Below are 18147 nucleotides of genomic sequence, written 5' to 3'. Positions count from 1 at the left end.
CACGGTTCGTAAACAGTTGCAATCAAATTCACAAACAGTTTTCATTGTCACAAGTTGTCGTATGTTCAAAATTTCTTTACAACATGAAAAACTGTTTACAACAATGAAAACTGTTTGCAAATTTGATTGCAACTGTTAAATGAACTTAATTGCAACCGTTTACAAACCCTGACGAAACCTAAAATTTGCCAAAATTCGCTACGTTCGCAAACATTCGTCACTCAGTGAGATGCCCCCTTTAGTCAACTGACAATCTGAAGTTCTTCCTACCCTGATGAGTCGCCATCTTTGTCCTTCTTCGGTTTCTTGCCCTTCTTCGGCTTTTTCTTCTTCGTCTTGGCCGTGTCTGGGTTTGGCATTGGGATGTTGGACACGTCGCACTCCTCAAACTCCAGCACAACTGGCAGGGAAGAGAAAAAGAGGGGGCCGTGTCAATTTGATACTTATTTGACAAGAGTCTACATCGTGTTTTGCCAAGTGATCAATGAATGAAAGCAATTTCATTGTAGTGCCAACATTATCTACAGGATAGTGAATGAGATGTAAATAAGCTGCTATTACAAGTCACATGACAAGTTTGAAGTATCTCTGTCTTTGATTTAAAGATGCTGCCAGGTATTTGACAGCAATGCCAAATTTGCCACAAGAAAGAATGGAGAAAGCACACTTCAAAACAAGATACAGCTGTAAAATCAGAAATGAACCTGACTTGTCCATCTTCACCTTACTCAAGATACAAGCTGAGCAACAATTAATTTCATCATCATCATCACCATAATTACCACCCTCATCAACATCTTTCTTAACCCGTTGAGGATGGGCTGATTTTGCTATAACATGCATTTCCCATAGACACCTGCCCGAGTATTCTCGGGACTTGTCTTCAACGGGTTAACATAATCCTCATCACTGCCACTATTAAGGCTACTATCATCAGCAGTACCAACCATCATTGTCTTGACCACTAAATATCATTGCAAGTCAGCATCATTTTCATCACTGTTATCATCATCATCTTACGATCACTATCTGAGGGTTATCCATCATTACCATTCTTCTATAGCATATCTTCTTGTTCACAATCTCTACCATAATCATTATAATCATCATCATCTGTATCACAATTCTTATTACCTTCATCAGTGTGGCTATCATCATTGTCATCTTCAACTTTAATCATAATTATCATTATCACCTTGACTGTCATCATCATTACCATCATCATCATAATCATCAACATCATCATCACCATCATCAATATCATCATCACCATCATTATCATTACCCTCACTATCATCATCATCACCATCATCATCATAATCATCACCATCATCATCATCATCATCATCACCATCATCAATATCATCACCATCACCATCATCACCATCATCAATATCATCATCACCATCATCACCACCATCATCATCTCATCCATACCTGGTCTTTCCTTGCCGGTTCCCTTTGACTCAGCAAACATGGAGATGAGTTTGACCTCAGTCAACTCTTCACATTGCTCTGTGAACTCTCGCTGAACCTGCAGATGGGGATAAACAACAAGACAAAACATGATGCAAATTTCAACGCTGAGTTTTTGTCTTGAAAACCATTCAGGGATACATTCGTATTGCAACAAATGGTCACATAATCTTGAGGCGTGCTATCGTAATCATTGGACAGATGCCCATAGGATTTTCTTTTAACCCATTGAGGACTGGCTGATTTTGCTACACCACGCATTTCCCATAGACACTTGCCCGAGTATACTCAGGACTTGTCCTCAATGGGTTAAGTGTGGCTTAAATCCAATAATGTTATTTAAACAACCACGTATATGTTTGATAAATAAATCTCCTTTTTTTTTTTCCAGTTGAAATGGAATTCATCTCTACACAGTACGCCTTACAATCACCGGCATAGGATGGCTATTGCTCCTAGCGAGTAACAATACAATCACCAGCATAAGAGGGCTCCTGCCCTAGTATTCATACTGTACAATCACAAGCACAGAAGGGCTACCGGCCTAGTATAGATGGGGTACAGCCGCAGGAGTGGGGAGTTCATTTTTTTCTCTCCTCATATTTGAGGTGTGCGAAGTGAAAAGCAGATAAAATTACCCCCGGAAAGAGGAATTAATTAATAGAGCACATGATTGCATGCCTAGAGGCTTAAATTTGATCCGTCTACATTCACAGCACAGGATGGACGCTCACCTCCCATTGAGACACATTATAATGACATTGCTATCAAATGCTTTTAGTGCTTCATTACAAAAGAATACATTAAGCCATTTTTATCATGTACATTCTCTTTATCAACTGGACATAACATTCACATATGAATTTGCAATCATTCTCAACATCAATATGTGTGTACACAAGTGACGACAGAGCAAGACTGTACAGCTCTACCCTCAATAATCACTAATGCATGCATGCTAAAAATTGTGACTTAAAATAAGAAAAGCAGTGGCAAAGTGCCAACATTATCCCAGTTTAGCACGACAAAAAAAAAGAAAGTTAGATAAATATTAAGAAAATACAAAGGAAAAAGTCAACTTGTAATATGAGCATAACATACCGGTAATGCATTTTTGAAAATAATCATTAAAGGTAGAACTGTTTTACTGGCACCACACCCTTGCCATGTGGAAGTTACAACTCCTGTCGAATGTACACTGGATTGCTCCATGCATCACATAAGCATTAAGTTACATAATTTTATCAACTCTTACGAGATGCAACACAAATCACAATGTCATCAAATCATTAATGACATCCAAGTAGAAGGATAACCCAAGAATCCATTCTGCACATTCATCACCAGCAATTTTGATACAAGTGTCACATTGCGAGCACCTACTCCTCAAGATATGGAAGGAAAAGAAATCTTGCAGACACACCTCGTCATCAGCAGGCTGCACTTTCCTGTAGCAGTTGCCCATTTTGAGCTTAACTCTCTGAATACCAGGTCCAATGCTGCAGTAATTCTCCCAAGCCCAGAAAGACTTAACAGAAAAAAGCAAGTCTTTTCTCAGACTCTTTAGTTCAATTCAAAGAGAGAGAAACAAAAATAAGAAAAAGTCGGCTTCCTTCTTTTAATTCCCTGGTGTGCAATAATCCAATTAATGAAATCCAAATCCTGGGGGCACATTCCTGAGAGTTCTTCCGCCATTTAGAAACTCGTCGTTGGCTCGGCTGTAGGATCCAGAGAGAGAGAGAGAGGAAAAAGGAGGGATGGTTGAGAGCTAAGACTTGGGCAGCCCTGTCATCGCTGTATCAAGCTCTATAATCTCCGCTGGAAATTTTGTCTCTCCACAAAAGACTTCCCCGGATACTCTTCCACGTCGAATGTGCGGCTTAAGACGGCAAAGACGGCACTTCCTTCAGAAAAACCGTACGTCGCAGCAAGACACATGAACTGCGCAGCTGCTCATGACGCGAAACACACAACACGTTTAAAGGACGTCGAGAATCTTTTGACATTCGACGGCAAGGCTCGGGAAAGAGAAAGACGTCAAGGGATGAGAGGGGGGCGGTGGGGAGAACAACAACAGCGTGGCATGGAATAGAGCATGTGAAGAACAAAAACGGCACAGTCTGTTTGATTCGTAACAGATAAGGGGGGTTTGATATGACTAAGCTGTGAGAATTAGCGTGAGGTGGGCTCGCAGTGAGGGGGTGGCGTGCTCGTCTCATCAACCGAAGGAATCTTATACTATAGCTGGGATCGGGAAAAGCTCGCTAAACACATGACTCCTGTGGCAAGCATGTGTGCGTGCAAACTGCCACAACACGGGAATGGAAAAGGGGCACCACGTACCGGAGAGTACGGGGCGAAAGAGCCCGGAATTAGTGGCAAATTTTCATGTGGGTGTCGATTTCAAATGGCATCCATAACTAATGAGGGATAATGATTCACCCCTGAAAATCCTCATTCGCTGATACAGTTACAAACTCACACATTCACGGGGCATGGAAAGGTTACATACAGAATTCATCGATTTTCACTGAGCAAAAACATCAAGCAACTTGAAATATCTGTTTACTACAAATCCAAGACAGTACTGTCAGACAGCTGTTCTTTTTCAATGGTTCAATTGGCAACTTCCTATTGTTGGCCTGGTTTCTCCTATGCATCACAATAGAGAATTTAAAGCTACAACACTTTGGCTTTTCCCTTCTTTAGTGCCAACAAATTCAGAAGTTCCCAGTCTATGATTATATTCATTTCGTGAAAGACACTAAAACACACACATATAAGTTTCATTTTGTTTTGTTTGGATTTGTTTCATTTTTTTTTTTTTTTTTTTTGGGGGGGGGGGGAGGGTGTATGCATGTCATCTAAAAGGGAAATGATAAAGACAAGATTTTGCACTTCGCCCTGGAATAGTGTAACGTGGATAGCATGACCTAAACTATAAAGGCTTTTACCCTGAGAACTTTCTTCGGGCCCCAGAAAATTTGCACATGCAGGGACGTCTTTCTTTTTTTCTTTTTTTTGAGGGGAGTATTCTCCTTTCTACATTTTTTCCCCACTAAAAATAAAGCACTTTTACTGATAGGTGATTGAGCCAATGTTGCTTCAAAAAGAAGTTCATATTTTGCTATGAATTATCGAGTTTCCTCTACAAATAGCACAGCTGAATCCTAAATAGATCTCATGTTGCAAAGATAGCTATCTTGCATTTAGTTACTTCATTGTCAGCTATACTTCCTTCCAGAAGTAACTCACTTGAGGCATATAAGAGAAGTGTAGAAGGAGAGCCTTAAAGGGACTGTACAGTACTGGTTGAGGTGGGGATTCATGTTTTGAACATTCCTAAGTGAGATAATGAGAAACCTCTTATGAAATATGAAAGAGCATGTAATTTTAAGAAGGATTCAACGTTTATTTGATGAAAATTGGTTTTCAAATGGCTGAGATATCCAAAAAAGTGATAACAATAAAAGGCGACAGGCCACGCCTTTTATTAGGATCTCTTTGTTTCACCTTGTTTTTGGATATCTCAGCCATTTCAAAACCGATTTTCATCAAATAAACTTTTGATACCCCTTAGAATTGCATGCTCTTTGACATCTCATAGAGTGGTTTCTAATTATCTCGCAAAACATTAAAAGCTAAATCCTCACCTCAACCAGAACTGTACACACCCTTTAAAATGACTTGAATCACATATGATCAAACTTTCAGTGTTCACAAACGCTTCCAATACACAATGTGGGACACATTGCAGTAGGCACAGGGTGCAACATATGCCTAGACGGAGATATGCATTTATATAGATTGGTAGTGTATAACACACAAGGAAGCTGATTGGGTTATATACCACGTACGTACAAATTCCAAAATTGCACCCTTGGTATTTTGCCTTATTCTTTGCGATATGCTCGTTCTTGCTGATGGCTTTGCATAATATCCCTGGGGAAATCTGCTTAAGTATCAGAGAAAAACAAGCAAGTTTTCAAATCATTGCTCAGACTTTTTTTTTTTTGCGCCTTCAATGCGATGTACAAGTGCTTGAGAAGCAATCTTTCACATATTTCCATGCTTTCACCCCCTTCTCCTAGACACCAGCACTCAGGCATGGCTTATCTGTGTTGGTGTGGGAATATGTCACAAAAGAGAGTGCCTTTAACTTGATCCAACAGCCAAAAAAACACTTTTGCATCTGCTTGTCCCAAGCAAGCTACACTTCAATCCTGCCACATGAAAATAATGGAAGGGCTGCAACTAACTGAAATGTATTGTACATCTACAACACACCTAACTGTTACACTGACAAATGTCGTTAAAAACGCAAAAATTTCTCTGCCAAGTACAACAACTACCAATTGTATAAAAACAAATAAAGCTTGCAAAATTATGAACATCATGTGAATGACAACCTTATGAAAATGCACAGAAAGATACAGCATTTATCATATGGATAGGATAACATTTTTTTTTTCCACAACAGTATTTTTTTCTTACATTTCATGGACTGTTCTCATCCAAGGCATGTCCAACATAACAATTTACTAGTGTAGATAATCTGACTGCCACTTGCAGAAATGTTTTCAGAGGTTTACTGCACATCTCTTGGATTCGAACAGGAACAACCAAAACTTTTGAATACACCACAAAACAAAATTGCTGAAAATGAACTAGCAATGAAGACGGGTGCATTTACTCAGACAAGTATGAAAGAAATGATAATAAACAGGACAAAAATGATTAAACAAAAGGCCAGGAGAAAATAAGTGGACTACACACGGTGAAAAACAAAAAGGGGGGGGGGGGGTAATCCCTGCAATTTGGCTGAAATGATGAGGAAGGAATCGGCCACTTCTTTGACGTCAACTGATTCACTGCGACGGTGTTGGGTTGGCCCCTTTTCCTCTGTGCCTTTGAAGCAGCTGCCGTGACATGTGACCCCGGCAGTCATAATGGGGTGGAAGTCACACGCCAGGAAACGGGTCATGGAAATCTTCATTAAGCGCAGTGATCGGACATAAATTGATGACCCCTTTTTGGTTAATTATGATGGAATTTCTATGGGTCCTTGTCACAGAAATCTCCTGAATGAATCTGAACAATATTACAAAATCTAACTGAAGGTATCACAAAGTATAAACAGGATGAATGAAAGAATTAATGAATGAATAAAAGACAAATAAATTAATAGATACATATGTACATACAGTGTACATGTAAATACACAAATACAAAATCTGCATAAGTGTACATGGCAATTTCCTAGATTCTTCTTGTGACTATTATCTTAACAATCACACCCTTCCTTTAACTATTTTCTTTTATTTGCAACCTGGGATTTACTCACTTGGGTTTTATTTATCATTCTTGATCTTATGGTAACAGTAGAATTAAAAACAGAATCTATCAAAAATGCTTCACCATATATACAATGTACCACTCCATTTACGTGCAGTACAGTAAAACTGGAAACTTGTGTGCTAATAAAATTTCTCACAGAGCAAATGCTAGTGAACTTTGCTGGTCTATAATGTCACAGATTAGAGTATATTTTGTAATCATTTTAATCCCCTTCCCCCTCCCCCAATGTCTGCTTTTTACCATTCTGCCTTCCAGAGCAAGAAATTTGCAAAAAAAAATTCTACACTGTAAGATATTCCATCTTAAAAGACTTCCTTCACTTAACATAGTCAATTTGTAAAAGCACTTCATGAGGTGGCCTTGTTAAAATTGCCTGAGGCAATATTCACCCTATCCCATAACCAAACCACATTTCTAGGGATTTGGTGTTGTTATATGTCTTTTAATTATGAATTCTATTATTCACTGTGAGTATATCACAGGGTAAAACTTCTAATTCATTTGAGCCCTTTTTTTCGTTAAATGCCGTTGTCTATATGGGTCAGCAGAATTATCACAGTTTTTCAATCACTACATTTATAACAGATCCTTTATAGATTAACAAATTGAAGAAGATTAAAGTTTATGTGTGTGTCTCAAATGGCAATCTTTTTTGGTAATAATTTTCTGATTTTGTACAGATTTAATGAATCTTACCAGTTCCCATCTAATCCTTCCCCAATTCAAGATACGCAGAAAAAATTCGCTGTTGCCAAGTTATGAACAAGATGATAATTTCTGCAGAAAAATTACCCCGGGATTAGATGGGCTAAAATGAATGGCACACCGTTCGTGAAGGTAGCAGCACAATATGCAGTGAATATTATTATCTATACCAGCACAACGCTTTCATCTCATTTACCAGAAGAGATAAAGAAAGAGTGATACATACAAAAATTGTTGCCATGATTGTCTCATCTATACAACAACTTAAGAAACCTATTAAGATTCTAGCCAGGTTTTTCTACTGAAATCAGCAGCAGAACACTCTGCATGGTCTTGTATGGTGTGTGGCTGCCTGTTACCACTCCATACAAATAAATGGCCCCTGGTACCTTTCTGGGTGGGGGAAGAGGGGTAGGAGGTGTAGTATGGGTGGGGTATTTTATGTGATTGAAATCTTTTCCTAATACTTTACACATAATTACATTAGAGAGAAAACCACATCGACTATCATTAAACAAACAAATGAGTTTTTGGCTTAAAGGGACTGTACAGTACTGGTTGACGTGGGGATTCATGTTTTGAACATTCCTAAGTGAGATAATGAGAAACCTCTTATGAAATATGAAAGAGCATGTAATTTTAAGAAGGATTCAACGTTTATTTGATGAAAATTGGTTTTCAAATGGCTGAGATATCCAAAAAAGTGATAACAATAAAAGGCGACAGGCCACGCCTTTTATTAGGATCTCTTTGTTTCACCTTGTTTTTGGATATCTCAGCCATTTCAAAACCGATTTTCATCAAATAAACTTTTGATACCCCTTAGAATTGCATGCTCTTTGACATCTCATAGAGTGGTTTCTGAATATCTTGCAAAACGATAAAAGCTAAATCCTCACCTCGACCAGAACTGTACACACCCTTTAAAACAAGGTGATCAGTTTCAGCCCAAAGTTCTGTAGCGCAATCATCTCGATATAATTTGTTTTTCATAATTTCGAGAAAGACAGAAAGGAAACGACACAAACAAACACGCACTCAACATGACTTATACCTGATACAATGGCAGACTCTAATGAATTCATTGCGCATCTACATAATCCTAAACAAATGGAAATTTGCTCCCATTTCTCTGCCATTCGCAGCAACTTTGGAGCAGTTTATGCACTCTCTTTCTCTCTCCAGTACTGTAAGTTTTATGAAAACATTCACTGGCTTTCAGAAAAGAAAAAAAAAAAATTGGCAAGAAAAGATGCCCCAAATTAGCAGCAACAAGCTTTCATATGAGTCACTGCACTCTGAGAGACTATTTAGGGATGCACATCAGGCGTGCAGCATTAGACTCGCGTCAACGTGACGTCCCCAGGAGTGTATCATACCAACTCTTTGCGTCTTCTCTTTCTTGTCTTCATTTCTTTCAACCCCCCCCCCCCCCATTTCCCTCCTCTTTCTTCCCTTACTGCCTCATGAATTAAACAGCCTACATTCATGTCAGGTTTCCCTACTCCAGACAATAAAGAACATACAGCCATGACTGTGTTACACATCATCCTATATAATGCCTGTATAAAATGCCTGGAAGAGAATACAGCATAAGACAATAAGGGATTTCACACTTGAAAAATAGCTCTTTGTAATCATGTTTCTGAACGTGTTTAGAGTATTAGTAGTGTGCTGAGACACTGCAACAAGTCTCTTTGCCAACTGCCAACCACAAAAGACACACAATACTAGAGTTGTCTCACGAACCTTGTGGCCTGCCAAAGACACACAATACTAGAGTTGTCTCACGAACTTTGTGGCCTGCCAATCAAACATACAACTCCCAAAACACTCAAGTGATACAGTATGTAATGTTCATGCACCATTTGTGGCAGAAGCCATTATGATGGTCACGCTGACCTCCACCTCGTCACATGTGTATTAGAGGTCAAAGGTACAACCAGAATTACAGAGCTACCAAGTCTCACACATTCTGCGTGACACTCAAGCATTTAGGGGCCGTCTCACGATCTCACGCATGGCACCCATTTTTCTCACGCACCGCGCGAAATCGGCAACTTGGGCCTATAATAACTAGAAATGTCGCTACAGCGACTGGTTATACCCCCGCCAAACAACATTTCATAAGCTTTGGTCAAAACAACATTTCATAAGCTTTGGTCAAAAAACTGAGGAAGTAGTTAAATCCGCAAGATCTTTCCTTGATCTTCTGCCATTAATATGCCGTTACCATGGCAACATACTTTCGGGTACTGTCGAAAAATGCGTCTTGCACATCTACAACCAAAGGCACACATCTGTACCAAGTTTCATGGAAATTGGGCAAAAACTGAGGAAGTCGTTTGCAACACAAAATTTTCCATCATTTTGGCTCATAATATGTGAGCTGTTACCATGGCAACATACTTTTTGTCACTGTCAAGAAATGTGTCATGCTGACCTATATCCTAAGACAAACATTCAATATGAATTCCATGAGAATTGGAAGAACACTGATGAAGCAGTTTTGCCATGAAGCATTTTGCCCTATATTTTACCAATAATATGCCGTTACCATGGCAACGCACTTTTTGCCACTGCGGAAATATGTGTCTTGCACATTAACATATTCAGATGAACATCTGTACCTAATTTCATAAAAATTGATCAAAAACTGTGGGAGGAGTTCGCGACGCAAGATTTGTACCCATTTTTGCCCATAATATGCCGTTACCATGGCAACGTACTTTTGGGTACTGTCAAAAAATACGTCTTGCACATCTACAACCCAAGGCACACATCTGTGCCAAGTTTTATGGGAATCGGTTGAAAACTGAGGAAGTAGTTCGCGATGCAAGATTTGCAACGGACCGACCGCCCGACCGACCGCCCGACCGCCCAACCGCCCGACCGCCCAACCGACCGCCCGACCGACCGCCCGACCGACCGTCCGCTGATTCCTATATACCCCCTTCAAACTTCGTTTGGCGGGGGTATAATGAGCATAGCTCAAAAGATTAAAGTGATAGTTGCCATTGAAAGAGTATTTTCCTTTTGTCTTTCAAAATAAGTAAAAAATAGTCACTTAAGTATACCTGGGGGGCATTTCATGAAGCATTTTGTCAGATATTTCGTCTGACAAAATGTTAAAAGCTACTGAAATCCTTGCATCTGATTGGCTGAGAGCAATTTGTCCGACAAGTTGTCGGACAAAAATGCTTCATGAAATGCCCCCCTGATCGCACCATTGAAAGCTAAAAATTGAAAAAGCTCCCTAACGTAGGAGGCTACAGGAGGAAAAACCCCTCCCACACCCTCGCTCGCGCGCACATTCGCTCGCCGAGATGCCGAGTCATGAAAATCTCACTCATAAAAATTTTGTGAACTTGGCATCCCTGGGATTAAGCAGAAGTCGACTGGACACCAATACCCTTGCCCTTGTTCTTGCACACTGTTGTGATGTTGCGTTTTGAATGACAAGATGTAATATCTCAAGATTATCTGCTCCAGCACGTCACAAATTCCTTGCAGTGTGAATTATCACACTATTCCTCAATTCATTGTAATAATTCCTGAATAATCGCAAGATTTCTTGGGATTTGGATCGCGATGCTGATCGCGCTGTTAAAGTGAGATTTTTGTGTCCACACCGGCAAAAATCTTACCAATTTGGATCACATGCAAATCTCAAGATTTAAATCCCGCTAATTTGCGTCAGTGTGAATCCCACTACTGATACTGAAAAAGGCACACACCTTGAAGAACTATGGTTATCTCAGCACACACTCGTTAGGAGACACAGCTGTTTCCTGATTCACCCACTCCAACACTCAGCTCTGGTAAAGCTACTTTAATTTGCTTGTTGTATCATCCTTGACATTTTCACGATCACATTACCTCATGAAACTCTTCTTTTTTTGTTTTTTTTTTACCGTCTGCGTGCATAACACATCATCATAACCTGATATTAGTTAGCGTGTGAAGCTGAAATATTGCAGGTGCTGCTACACAAGCACCAACAGGTGAATAAATGAAATAAAAATAAAGCTCCTGGGCTCAGGTAATTTTTCAGTTCTCAAAGAAAGATTTTTACAAGGAGGATGGCTCATAGCCATGTTTCTCTCACTTGTTCAGGGCTACTGAAAAAAAAAAAGCCAGTGGGTAGGTTGAAATTAATGAAAAACCCCACGTGATCACGATAGTGACAAATGATAGTGACCGCAGGCAAAAACAACAACAACAATAATATGATCATGATAGTGAAAAAAGGCAAAGACAATAACAACAACTCACTGGCTCTCACTAAAAACATCAGAAGAAGCAAAGACGAAGAAACTCTTTTCTTGCTCCATAGATGCTCTATTTCTCTCTCCTTCTCCATTAAATGGTGGTCCATACTGACCTGTGCAAACCACCCGACAGTTTTTTAATGCATTTTTACTGTTTTTTCGGTGCACAGAAGAAACTTTGGCCCACTGAGAAGTACCAATCAAAGTTAAGGAGACATAATAGTGCATTGCTGTCAGTTTCAGTGACATACAAATCATCAATCATTTAAGAGTAAAAACAATAAAATCACTCTTTGTGATTTACTTCCTTTTGCCATGCAAGAGGTCAGAGCAGCATACAGTGACCTCTGACCTCTGAAATCTCACCTCCTGCACATTGAAATGGCACTCTTTGATGGCCACGTTGTACTGTTTGATGAAGTCTTTTAACTGCTGCAAGTGGGCCTCTTCCAGTGCCTCAAACTTCTGCAGGGTGAGGGAGAGAGTAATAAAAAAATATAAGCAGGACAAATATGATTACCAGTACATACAGGTTGTGATAATTGTTTTGATGTCAATGGTGATAATGCAGATTACTATTGTTACATATTGTTAGGATGATGACAATAATGTGCATGATCACGAAATAGAAGATAATAACGAAGATAATAATGTCAATAGTAACAGAACTACCAGTGATAAATGATACCTCCAAAAACTACATCTTCTAGTAATCAGTATTGTTGTTATTGTAATAAGTAGTAGAAGTAGTTACATAGAAGCATTAGCACTTAGCAGTCATAGAAGTAAAACCGGAATAGCAGGAGTAATACAGTAGAAGTTGTGGTAATAGTAGTAGTAGTAGTGGTAGTAGTAATAGTAGTAGTAGCAGTAGTAGTAGTAGTAGTAGTAGTAGTAGTAGTAATAGTAGTAATAGTAGTAGTAGCAGTAGTAGTAGTAGTAGTAGTAATAGTAGTAATAGTAGTAGTAGAAGTAGTAGTCGTAGAAAGTAGTAGTAGTAGCAGAAGTGGTAGTAGTAGTAGTACAGGTAGTAGTACTGGCAGTAGTAGCAAAAGTAGTAGCACAAATTATCTTGTACACGTAGTAGTGATAGAAATGATAAATGGTAGTGTCAGCAGCAATTACAGTGGTCATACAGGCATAATTGCCTATAAAAACTAATGGAATTATTGCTGCTTTCATTTTAATGGTTCCTAATACCATTACTCTCATAATCATGCTTGCTATTATACATTGTAGCTATTAATACCACCCTTACTCAATTATAGTGCGCTATGTGTTTCTTTGCTTTCATAACTAATGTCTTAATTGCTTTTTTACCCTTCACATATGGCCAGTCTACTAATCAATATGCAAATTGTGGAAATGAAGTGTTGTGCAATAGTATGTGTGTTTATCATACTATCACAATTCACTTACAAGCTATTGACAACAATATCAATCTATTTATTTTTGATACAAAATATCAGTCAGACAAGGATGTTTTATAATTTGGGCTCGGACTGAATTTACCATAATATATTTTCAACATTACCATTTAGAAAAAAAAAGAATAATCAATTCATTCATTTATTTTCACTTTATAAAACATGCATGCATAAAAATGTGACAACAATTATATGAAGAAATAAGACCTGACACTGTGACAGATAAAACAATGTTATCAAGTGAAGGGGTTAATGAGAAGGCAATGGGCCTTATTAAAACTAACCCTGAGAGAGTAAATATAGTGTTTTGTCTTTTTTTTTAAAGATCAGCTACAATATGTATAATTGACACAAATTTGGCACACACACACTCAAAATACTGTCCAGTACCTCACACCTTTAAACACATGTGAAATCATACCTTATTTATATCCCTCTATTATTAAACAAACCATACAATCATTCTAACCCCAAAATGTGAATGAGATGCGAACATTCACTGAAAATTGCCCCCAACAAATATCAAACGCTAAGTCATCTTAAAATTTGGGGATTTACGTTGGGAAGATAGACATTATCAATAAAGTGTCTGGCAACGGAATGAGGAGGGAGTCCCGTACCGTCTAGACTGTGCAAATTCAATAATGACTCGAACGTTTATTTCTCAATGAAAAACAAGCCCGAACGTTGGCTGCCACGGCGTCCGGCCGATAATGAGCGTGAAGCTCGATCCCATCTCATAATTATGACATTTATTAATTCAATTGCTCTGCTATTTCCTTCAGGGGATGACGGCCTCTTTACACAGACGGCTACGATAGCTGATTATGATGATATGAATCGCCGTAAATTTGCAGGGAGGAGAGTGCTCTCTTTTTTTGGCATAGATAAAAAAAAAAGACGCTGATTAGCTCAAGTTCAAACACTTCAACAGCAAGCTGAACTCTTTTTGGCTACTCATTCTCATTCGAAAGTTAAGACAAGCTAACAACCATTCATGAGCAGAACATGATTTCATGTCTATTTCACGTTCCTTATGTGGCAATGTGACCTACAGTATTTACAGAAAAAAAAATACTGTGAATTATCTTGAAAAAATTGCAGACTAACTAATGTCATATGCCATTTCACATTCATTAAATAAATATTTCTTCATTTCAGAGATCACTTGCAAAATAGGATCAGACAATTTTATAAGATAATCATGAATACATAATGAACACAATCATGCTTTTGTGAAGGAATCCACACTCATGGTGATGCCTTGAAACTTTTGGACAAAAGTTCCTTATCTTGCAAAATTGTTTCTAATGATTACGCCCCATATATATGAACTGATGATCATAATGATTTCCCTAACTTCAGCCTTACATGTGTGTGTGGCAACTTGCTGAACCCTCATTACATTAGGACAGTTGGCACATCCCAAATTATAATGCAAATAACACTATTTACAAAAACCAGTGACTTCAATAACAGCATCCATTTGATTGGAACCCAGAATAATTCTATATTTCAGATCTAGCGCTGTGTAGCTCACTCTACAAGTGGATGGTTTATTAACTCAAATTCATATTACAAAGGATGATGCTATACCGTTAAATAACATACCAAGAGGCAACAGTTTGCAATGTTCAGTATTCTAGCAGAGTACATGATTATCATACAAAACCATTAGTTGACTACTTATTTTAGGAGCTAATCCTAGATTGAAATTATGTGCCATTCCCTCTGGTGAAATTCTGCCCAGTAATCATAATTGAATTTCTACTGAATCATGCATGTTGTATTCTCTCAATTATCAAGATTAAGTTTTGCCTATAATACCTCTCCTGTTTATTTGCTGTCATTGTCATTACACAAAAGCTTCTTACGTCTCCTCTTGCAATCTTTGGGATATAAGACGATAGCCAAGCAGGAATGCAATATTTGCAGAGCGTCATGCTTCGAGAGGAATTAATAGCAAAGATTTACGCGTGCAACTCTAGCCTTGCTACGTGGAAAAAAACAGGGGGAGAGTGAAAGGTCTATGTAATGGTTCACAGAATGGCTAAGGGGGGCTTGGGTAGGTATTTCGGGCACGAATGATGGATAATGGGAAGGGTGACGTTTGGGTTACGTCATGGGCATAAGAGGGGTGTCTGGGACACAAGTGGTTGTGTGCAGCTTCATTTCAACGGGAGAGTGTCTTGAGTCGAGGGGAAGGACGGACATGGAAGGGTAAGGGAACAAAGTTAGCCTGGTGAGTTCAATACAAGAGGTAACACCAAGGTAGCACAGGCAAGCCTCTTTCCTAGCTCCACCCATCCCCAAATCCTCTCCAGAGACCTGTACCTGTACTAAGGTCTTAAAATTGGATAATGATAGCATCAGCCACTTTCAACAGGTGCTACACACTCTGTACTTGCTGATGAAGCAACACTTTTTTCTTCTGTGTTTTGACTGCAATGAGCCTATCAAAATACCTCCATCATTTTTGTTACTTCATCTTTCAAACAAAAAAATCTTGGAATTTTCACAAATTGCTGACAATGAAAAAATTACCAGTACCTCTAGACCCAAATAAAATATATATCTAGTACTCAGTATTGTTGGGCTTCTATTAACCTGTTGAGGATGAGTCCCGAGTATACTAAAAGGCAGGTGCCTATGGGAAATGCATGTTGTAGCAAAATCAAACTGTCCTTAACAAGTTAAATGAAATATCAAGACATAAATACAGCATCACAGAGTATTTGATTCAATGCCTATTAAACACAGTTGTGATAGATTTGGAAGTGCAGTTGCAATTATATTTCATCGCACACTTTGTCCAACTGTTTTGTGAATCTTAGTTCTTCCCAAAATTCACAAAAAATTTTGGTTTTACAAAACTCAGTATCATTATGCATGACAGAGAAGTTGATCACAATTATGAATTAAAAATACTATGCACACTTTAGTAGTGATAGCACAATAGAGAAGGCCCAGGGAGTAAAGTAGGAAAGAAAAGGAATACCTAGCAGAAAACAAACGAGGCAAAATTTAGAAGGGCTCAGGATAATCAAAGATTCAGAAGTCATGAGTTAATAGAGAGCTTTAGATTTGCAACCCAGACATTTAGATGACAATTGTTCTCCTCTCTCCCTGCGTTGTGTTGAAAAGTAGCTTTCGATTCCGCCAGGACGCAGCATATACAAAGTAAAATGGCGCCCCCACAGGATCATAGCAGCGAGTAGCTCTCAGCATCTTGAATTTGAGCGGACGCAAAAATGTCCCACAACCAACAGAGCAAATTCAGACGACACAAAGTCGATTTTTATAAGCGAATTTGCGCATGCGCAGAACAGGTTTTTTTCTTCTTAATGTCCCTGTCACGAAATCTAAAGCTCCCTTATAACAAGAAAGGAGAAACAAAGTGAACAAGACTCTTGATGGAAGTTACAACATGCTGAAAACCCAACCCCATCCTCCTCCTCCTCCTCCCCCCCCCCAAAAAAAAAGAGGGGGGGGGGGAAGGGCACACTTTTGCCACATAGATCTTATCTGGATAAATGATGGGGTGTGGTAAGGGCTGACAGCAGAAATTAAGGTATCGCAGTGTCAGGCAATTAAAGAGGATGTGGGTGGGATTAAAGAAAGTGCCTGTAAATTGAGGGAATTAGCCGAGCTCTACCGAAAGAGGGCAAACACCAAACGAAAGGAAGGGTGTTCCACCGAAACAAAATATTTTACATGTCATGTGTTTTGGAGGGGTTTTCTCTTGTTTGGTAGGATATGGAAATTATGCGGCGGGTGATCATATCGCAGCCAGACATTCCTACCATATTTAGCCCCTGTTGGGATTAGACAGCTGGGATTAGCTCCTTAAAAAAGGAGGATTAAAAAAAAAGGAAGAAGAAGAAACGGCTCCACTCACCTGACATGTGTCTGTCATCTTCTTCTGGAAGTCTTCCCTCAGTGTGCTGTACTTGTCAATCAAATTCTTGTACTCCTCCACTGGCAGCGCAAAGGGTGTCAACAGAAAGAGAGATTGAATTCAATATAAGATCAATCAATCAAGTCCTTAAGGAATATGACTGCAGAAATTATCATCACTTAGAAACTTACAAACACCAGTATTAAGCGCCTTATAAATGCAAGTATTATTATTATTATTATTATCATTATTATTATTAATATCATTATTATTATTATTATCTCTTCATTATCAAATTGGCAACTCTATACAATATCACTGCATACATATCTTATAATGGTGAGTATCAGATGGAAGCGGTTAAACCCATTGAAGTAGTACACAAATCAGAAAAAGATTTACATAAAAATTTGCAACATGAGAGAATCAGGAATTTCAATCCATGTAGCCAATTTAAGAACCAGTTTTGAATTTAGCAATTAAGAGACACTCTGTTGTTTACTCTTGCTCATACAAGGATATTTCAAGGAAACAGAAAGTATTTGTTCCCTTGTGAGGAGGGTAACATTGAACTATGTTACATAAGTAATATCACAGGTAGATAGATACATACATACATACATACATACATGACACATAGATGGATAGATAAACAGATAGATAGGTAGATAGACTGCTGTTACTTTAAAGGTATTGTTTACCTTTTGGAGCTTATTTAAAAAATATTTTACTAATCACAATCGATGCATAGATGTAGGTCAGTTGTATCACAAAACATCTTACTGTACCATATAAAATTTTTTAATAAAGCCTGAAATATAAGAAGATATCACTATTTTTGTCACTAAATCTAACTGTACACAGTTTAGTCCAGAAACAATTTCATTATAACTATCAATCACATTTTGTATATTTAACAATACTTAACATTGATTATAATGATTACATTTTTTTACATTGGCTGTTTCCATCCCTAACTCACATTTTAGAATTATTTTGAAGCACTCAAGCT

The 18147-nt window shown here is 38.4% G+C and overlaps 1 pseudogene; it reads right to left on the bottom strand.

The window, feature by feature from the left end:
* LOC139709187 (F-BAR domain only protein 2-like) overlaps positions 1 to 18147 on the bottom strand; it is a 169081-nt pseudogene that overhangs the window by 84270 nt on the left and 66664 nt on the right.

The sequence above is a fragment of the Diadema antillarum genome, unplaced genomic scaffold (genome assembly GCF_040938485.1).
Source record: "Diadema antillarum isolate AM-2024a unplaced genomic scaffold, OU_Dant_1.0 seq00001411_RagTag, whole genome shotgun sequence".
In the NCBI taxonomy this organism is placed as follows: Eukaryota; Metazoa; Echinodermata; class Echinoidea; order Diadematoida; family Diadematidae; genus Diadema; species Diadema antillarum.
The sequence above is the reverse complement of the archived record's forward strand: the minus strand, read 5'-3'. Positions and strand labels throughout refer to the sequence as shown.